General features: G+C 46.1%; 1 long non-coding RNA gene across 1 annotated transcript; it reads left to right on the plus strand.

Annotated features, from left to right (window-relative positions):
• The first annotated feature begins 473 nt into the window (after positions 1-473).
• LOC147378200 (uncharacterized) lies at positions 474-2,363 on the plus strand. The gene is made up of 2 exons (XR_015151476.1): positions 474-725; positions 869-2,363. It is a non-coding gene; the product is annotated as an uncharacterized LOC147378200 (long non-coding RNA).
• Positions 2,364-7,890: the final 5,527 nt, after the last annotated feature.

Below are 7,890 nucleotides of genomic sequence, written 5' to 3' on the forward strand. Positions count from 1 at the left end.
TTCAATAAAGTATGGTAAAGTCAAGAAGAGTGATAAAGCAGCCAGGCGAACTCCATGAAGGGCACCTCACCCGCTGGGGCGGAGGGAGTTCTAGGAGTGGCTCCGGGAAGGAGTGTGCTGGGAAGGAGAAGTCGGGAAAAATAGACCAAAGCCGGGCTGGGGGGTGCTAGAGACAGTCTGGGGCCCTCCATCCACCTTAAGGAAGGAGGACCCAAGGATGGGGAAGTCAGATCGTAGTCTTACAAAAATACTGTGTGTGTGTCCAGTCAAGTGAGACAGCAGCCAGCAGAAAGGGAAGCTGGAAATGGTGAGATTTGGTTTGCGCCGGAAGAGCGGGTTGCGCCAGGGACCAGAAACTAAAGTGGAGAGCTCTGGAAGGCACGGCTGGAGAGGAAGGACAAGGACGTGAGAATGACGGTGGGTGTGACTTATTGGGATGGAGGCAGGGAAATTGGCGGGGGCGGGGGGAGGGATGAGCGCATGCGTTGTGCTCACACGGGCGTGTGCCTGTGCGCCAGCGCGCAAGCGCGCGCACATTAAAACTACAGCTGATAAAATTGACAAAGGCGAGAGAGCCTCTCGTCCCTCGCGGCCACCGAGCTGGCGCAGCCAATGATGCCCGAGGCGAGGGGGAGGGACCATTGGAGCGCCGGGCAGAGCCAGACCCAAGCAAAAACAAAGCCGTCTCTCTGAAACAAAACCGAAACAGACGTGGCCAGGGAAAGGTAAATATTTCTGAGATGATGTGAACAAAGGGGAAAAGTCAATCCAGGCAAGTTTGAGTGTCTGCTTGGAGACTTCGGCGACCCTGAGAGCTGGATACTTTATGAGAACGTCCTTTGCCCCTTCTCTCCCTCTCTCCCCGAAGGAAAATAAATCCTTGGCCAAAAGAGATTTGACGACAAGAAAAGAAGACCGTCTCCAGACTGTCCCCGCTGGCACTAGCGGGACCCGGCCAGAAGTGCCTCGTGAGTGACATTGAGGTCGGTGGCTCAGTACTGTCACCCTCCAAACACCATGGTGCAGAGAACGAGGCCCTCCGCAGTGGGACAGGCGCAGCGCCAAGGAAACCTTTTTCTCTCTAGTCCTTATTGCTAACCAGGGAAATAACGCCTCGACATTTCTGCCTCGTAATACTGCTTCCTGTACTCCACCCCAGATTCGCTGCACCGCAGCCTCTCAGCCCCACCCCGACCGCCCACTGTGAGTCACCCCCTCTCTCCCTTCTCTAAACCAGAGTATCGCAGAGCAAGGCCCTATTGTGGTTACCCATAAATGCAAAGGCGCGGAGACACCAGTACCTCTATGAGGACCTGGCATTTTAATTAGCACACTCCAGCAGCTATAAACCCCGACTGGTGTCCCACCTCTCCTCCCCCTCCCAGTGCCCTCCTCCAACCTCCCCACTCACCCCCATCTATGTAAAAAAAAAAAAAGCCATAAAGCCTTTCTCCAATCGCCTTCTTGGAGTTTATGCAACCCCCAGAACACAGGTTGATTGGAAAGGTCTCTCTCCTGGATAACAACAATTCAATGTGCCTTGACATTTTAATAGCCTGCCGTCCTGGTGAACACAATCGAGCAAGGCAGTGAAGCAAAAATCATTAGGTAAGCAAGATAATCTAAGCGGGATCTGCCGCCTGCACGCTCACATCTGGGGCAGGCTGCACAGCTGGGGCAGTCGGCAAAGCCCGCGGCCTCATCCTGCTTTGCAGAACTCTGTTTGCTCCTACATAGACACTTGTTCAGCTAGAGACCCGCACACCTGCAGACAGGTTTTGGGAGATAAACACAGACAAGTACAGGCTCACTGAAGCACCACCTCCCCTATATGAAATAGCTTGAGAGTATGCAAATTTACAATGAATCAAAATACCCGCCACCTCTGCAAACTACCACCAAATTAAACCCACTGCTCTCAATTCAGGCTTTGCTGTATCACTGAAAATGAAGCAAATATTGGCTGAAATTCCTAATGTCAACTATCTATAAAGGCTGATGTATTTCCATGCATCTGTACATGTTTATGCAAAGATTTTGAATATAATACCATGGATAAATATATAATTTAAACATAAATATGTAATATAAAACATGTATGCTGACTGTATGGAAGGTAATATTATAAATGTTCCACATCTATTATTAAGTCATTTAATCCTTGAACTGTATGTTCTGTTATCCCCATTTCACAGATGAGGCACACATAGCTGAAACAACTTGTCCAAAGTCATCCTCTAGTAAGTGGTGGAACCAGGAATTTTGATTCCAAGCAGTCTGTCTCTAGAGTACAGGCTGTCATCCTGTGCTATGCTGTCTCACAGAAAGTAAATCACACAAATAAATGAAACGTGTTACACGTCTTTCTGAGGTCAGCACATTCCTTCATGAATGTATAAGTTTACGCACAAAACACATACTTCTAGATGGACAGTCAAAAGGGCTTCCCAGGTGGCTCAGTGGTAAAGAACCCACCTACCAGTTTAGGAGCTGCAGGAAATGAAGGTTTGATCCCTGGGTGGGAAAGATGCCCTGGAGAAGGAAATGACAACCCACTCCAGTATTCTTGCCAGGAGAATCCCATGGACATAGAGGATCCTGGAGGGTGACAAGCCATGGGGTCACAAAGAGTCTGACATGACTGAGCAAGTGAGCATACACGCACAGAAGGTGCAAAGCAGTATGACTGGCTGCTTTTCAGCACAAACACCTGCGTGTATATATTCAGCCATAATCACATATTGAACATTTCGTGAGTCCCAAGATTGTGTGTTAGTATTGACACAACAATTAATTAGACACAACTGCCACCCTCTGTACCTTGTAGCCTCTGAGAAAGTGAAACCAGCAAATGGATGCTTGACCTTGCAGGTGATCAGGTTAGAGACTGACACAGAGCTGCAGAAGCTCAGAGGACACCACCTCCCACCCCCATCTGCCTCACGCAGTCTGTCCCTGGTTCTTCTTGGCAAGTCACACACCTATTCCAGAGAGGTTGCCATCACTCCAAATACATGGAGCACTCCACTTGGGGATTGCTTTCAAGAAGGTTTTTATAAGCTGCCCAGGAAAATGAGTCTTCTTACTTGGTAATTACACAGAACACACATGCTCACACCCCTTTCTTAGGAAGGAGGTAGAAATGACATCACAAAACCCCGGGGGTTTTAGGGGTGAGGGGGTGGCCACAGATGACAGAAAATTCTCCTGTTGGATCCCAACCCTCCCAGATCACCGATGCTCCTCCCTCTCTCCCTGCACGGAAGTCCCCAGCACAGACCAGTTTCCCTGGGTGCTGACTTGGCAGGCTCTTCACTTTATGAATATGACCCTCAGAGGGGAGAGCCCCTCTCAGCAGCCCCCGAACTATGTTATCACCGTTATTAAGGAGCTTAAAGAGGAACTGGGAGGAGAGACACCGCTGGAATTGCAGCCTGATTGTGATTGATGTGTTCCTATTAGCGTCTCAGTGTTATCTCTCTGGATGGCAAGAACAGCCAGTGGCTTGTAACACAACAGATTACCTGAGTTCTCAGCCTTAGAAGGATGTTTAAATAAAATATAGTCCCTCTTAGCAAGAGGCTCATTTTCTCCATGAGGCTCCCAGACTATTTCATGTCAGCTCTGATTCGCTGCGACTCTCCTCAGTAAACATGTCTTATCATTAATAATTCTTTACAAGCACAATCTCTAAGAGTCCTCTCCCTCTCTCTGTCCCTCTCTGTCTCCCTCTCTCTCCCTCTCTCGTTCCCTCTCTCTCTCTCCCTTTCTCTTTTCTCTAGGTGGCTGGATTCAGACACATCACGCACCAGTTTGGGTTCCAAGGTGCTTCCCTCTGAATTTTCACCTGCCTTGCCAAAAATGATTGATTACGCTGGGCCGGCTGGGTGTCCGGCAATACCCAACAAATGACTTTGGCCCCTAACAGCAGGCCTTGGCCAGATAGAAATCAATATTTCACCATTAAAATCTATCAAAGAAGAGTTAAGGCACCATCTGTCCCTGCCGCCTCTCTATGGTGTGTGAACATTAAATCCGACACTTGTACTACATGGGTAATCAATATATAGTGGTTCACAGATCATTTGTGGTTCCCTTTTAGCAGTGATGGATGTCTGGAATCGTTGTGATTCATTTTGTCAGACCATTAAACAAGATTCTGTCCAGTTCCTTCCTGATTTCATTTAGAGGATCATTCTTCACAGTTCATAAGAGGGAAACGGTTTTACCAATCTGCTTCTATTTCAATAAGTCACTTTATAGAGATTTTGTGTCCTCCAGACTGTAAAAATTCTGGAGCGATAGTACAAACAGACCTCTAAAACTATTCACTGCATGACATATGCATAAAGTGTGAAGAGAGGAATGTAAATATGTTTACCTCTTTATCTGCAAATGTTAGTTTTTACCCACTCCTGGCTGGAGCACTGGTCTACGGGCGCTCTGGAAACAGAGCCCGCCACAGTCATGGGAGGGTGGTGCTGGGGTCTGGGGAGCTAATTGACAGAGGCAGGGGAAGCCCCCAAAGCCTCCATGGAATGACTAAAGGCAATGGAAATGGCCTTTCCAAAAGTTGCATTTTGAGACTTTCATTTCTACCATCAAGAAGATCTGCCTTTGACTCAAACCTCTGGCAGGGGCCCCTCTGTATCCCCGTGCAACACACAACCCCAGAAGACCATGCCCTTGAGGACTGAGTGTAGATAATCACAAGGACCTGCATGACAATATCAGCCACCATCTGTGGAGTGCCAACCTGTTCATAAGTGTGGCCCTTAACACGACAGATAGTGTTTGTCCCACTTTCCAGTGAGGAGGTTGCTGCTCAGAGAAGTTAAATAGTAGAGCCAGGGAACATGAGAGTCAGGACCCAGACACAGGCCTGTCTGACACCAGAGCCCACGTGACCATAGTCAGCTCCTGGCTGGTGGCCGTTACTTTGCTTCAGTCTTTGCAGATGATATTGTTTCAACCCGAGTGAATTTCCTTCAATCCTCCTAGGACTGCACCAACCAATCAGGTGCTATTAGGAAATAAAATTTTATTCTATTATTATTTTAAGTAAATCTGTAACAGGATCACTAAATAATGCACTTTAAAGCCAGACACTTAACATTAAAGTTTTTTCTGTTTTGATATTACTGGATAATTATATCATTGTAGCTACTATTAGATAGGCAGATGTTGATTTAAATATTAATAAATGTTTATGTATATATGTACTGTATATGTACAGATACATACACATACATAATTTATATTTAATTATCATATCAGTTCAGTTCAGTTGCTCAGTCGTGTCCGACTCTTTGCGACCCCATGAATCGCAGCACGCCAGGCCTCCCTGTCCATCACCAACTCCTGGAGTTCACTCAGACTCACATCCATCGAGTCAGTGATGCCATCCAGCCATCTCATCCTCTGTCGTCCCCTTCTCCTCCTGCCCCCAATCCCTCCCAGCATCAGAGTCTTTTCCAATGAGTCAACTCTTCGCATGGGGTGGCCAAAGTATATAGTAAATACATATAATTTAAGAGTTCAGAGATAGTGGCTCAGTTGGGGTAAAGAATCCGCCTGCAATGCAGGAGATGTTGGTTTGATCCCTGGTTCAAGAAGATCCCCTAGAGAAGGAAGTGGCCATCCACTCCAGTATTCTTGCCTGGAGAATCCCATGGGCAGAGGAGTCTGGCAAGTTACAACCCCTGGAGTCACAAGAGTCAGACATGACTTAGCGACTAAACCACCACCAGAGATAATTTAGCTTTTCTTTCATTCCTTTCTTTCTAACATAAAGTAACCAGATCTCAAAAAGAATAAAAGCTGGCCCTGGGACAGGAAGCTTGTTTCCTGACTTTCAAGTCAATAGACAACATAAAAAAAATTATAAGCAACAGAGTGTTGCTCAATTATAACTTTGGTGATAGATTTCTTGAGAGAACAATCGGGAGAGGGTGGCACCAATTTTGCAGTTGAGCAGGGGGAAGACCTCTAACTACCCAATGCACTAACCACCATATATTCCTGCCTTCAGGTGATAACAGCAGAAGGTTGAATCACTTCAGACCCAAGGCCACATCACTTCAGACCCAAGCCAGACCCCTAGCCAGACCCCTGTGGAGAGCAACATCCTGGGAATTTCCAGGCAAGGGCACTTTTAGGAGCTGTTGGGCATGGCAGAGAGAGCTTGGATTTAGACTTCAGAAAGACTAGGCAAAAAGCCCATCTGTGCTGCTAATTAACTGTGTCACCTCAGATAAGTCACTTCACCTCTCTGAGCATCTGTTTCCTCATCTGTGAGAGTGACACTAGTCGCTGCCTCACAGGGTAATTGTAAGAATTAAACGAGACAGTAAACACCAGCACACGTCCCAGTACAGAACATGTCAGTTACTGTTCTTTTATTTTTCTTCTTCCCTTCCTTCCTCCTTGATGTTACTCCATAAATTGGTATTATACTATATTTCAGCCTCTAGCAAGAACCTGTAATGGGATCTGCCACATAAGAATTTATCTAAGTTCTTCTTGATTCCAGAAACATAAAACCTAGGAATCAAAATGAGAATTGAGAGGTCTTTGGTCCAACCATTGACCCAATGCAGGAATCATTCTCACCACCTTTCTGACAATTCATTTTCAAGGACCAGGAGTTCCGGCAGTCACCAGGAAGTCCACCTCATTGCTGGACAGTCTTTTAATGATAAACCTGCCTCCATGTACATCCCATCCATTAGTCCCAGTAATAATTCCAATCCATAACTACCTCATGTTCCGTATAATAATGTAATAGAATGAAAAGAAATGTTCCTTTTAATTTGTGTTAAAACGACCTTCTTGAAGCACTTTGATTATTGGACTGAAATCCAAGAGGTTTACGAATTTGCCAGAGCTGGCTTTTATGCATGTCTTTCGATTTTAGCTCTGAGCACATCCTTGCTCATACTGAGTGTAGTCAAGAGCTGGGATTTTTTTCTTTTATGAATCCTTCTTGGTCCTTGTCATTCTCTGAATTTTCTCTGTCTCTGCTGTTCTGATCTTGAACGTGAAATCCCAAACTGCTCAGAACACTCCAATTTTATTTTCAGGTTTCATCCATACATTTCTTCCTTTATTTTATTCACTTTTCCTCCATCTCTGTGTCCTTCCATCCATCCATCCTTCCATCTCAAATATCCCAGTCAAAGCAGAAATGGATCTGCAAAATGCTCCTTAATAATGTGATGCAAGAATCTCTAGTCCCAACAGTAGTGCCAGCCTCAGGAACTGTTGAAACAGCTGCTGCCCACTTTCACCACTGATCAAAGGCATGGGCATGAGCCCCAGGTGGGCAGGTTGCCATCCCAGCCAGGGCCTCAGGGCCTATCACTGTCTCTCAACTCTTCCCACCATTTGCATACTCCAAAATCACAGAATGAAATCCAACAGTTCTATTTTGTGCATTCCTAAGAAAGCCACGCTGAGCTCTCAAGGTCTGTGAGTCATTCAAGACATAGCAGCCCTCCCAAAGTTGCCAATGCTTCATTCTGCCAAGTTGCCCAGTTCAATGATCAGTTGCATTACTGAGGTTAATCTTGCAGGCCCTCCTCACATCCCACTCCTTGCTAATGTGCCATGTCCCAAATGTCAAAATCTGAAAATGCCAATATTGCTGCCAGGTTCTTGGTCTGTCTGCAGACCTCTGAATCCAGCATCTCTTTGTCTCCTAAATCATGTCCTGCTATCTAAACATCAATAACATTTTTTTTTTCTAATTTCACTTTCAACTCCTGCTCAAAGGGGCCCATGAAACTATAAGACTCAGGACAGGCGGGACACAAGACTTAAATCAGTCCTTTCAACTTGAAGCCACGTGGTGACAGAGGATCAAGGAGAAGTCAGGGACATTTCACTTCT

Source organism: Bos grunniens, chromosome 2 (assembly GCF_055505025.1).
Source record: "Bos grunniens cultivar Pamir isolate PY7600 chromosome 2, Bosgru_T2T1.0, whole genome shotgun sequence".
Classification (NCBI taxonomy): Eukaryota; Metazoa; Chordata; class Mammalia; order Artiodactyla; family Bovidae; genus Bos; species Bos grunniens.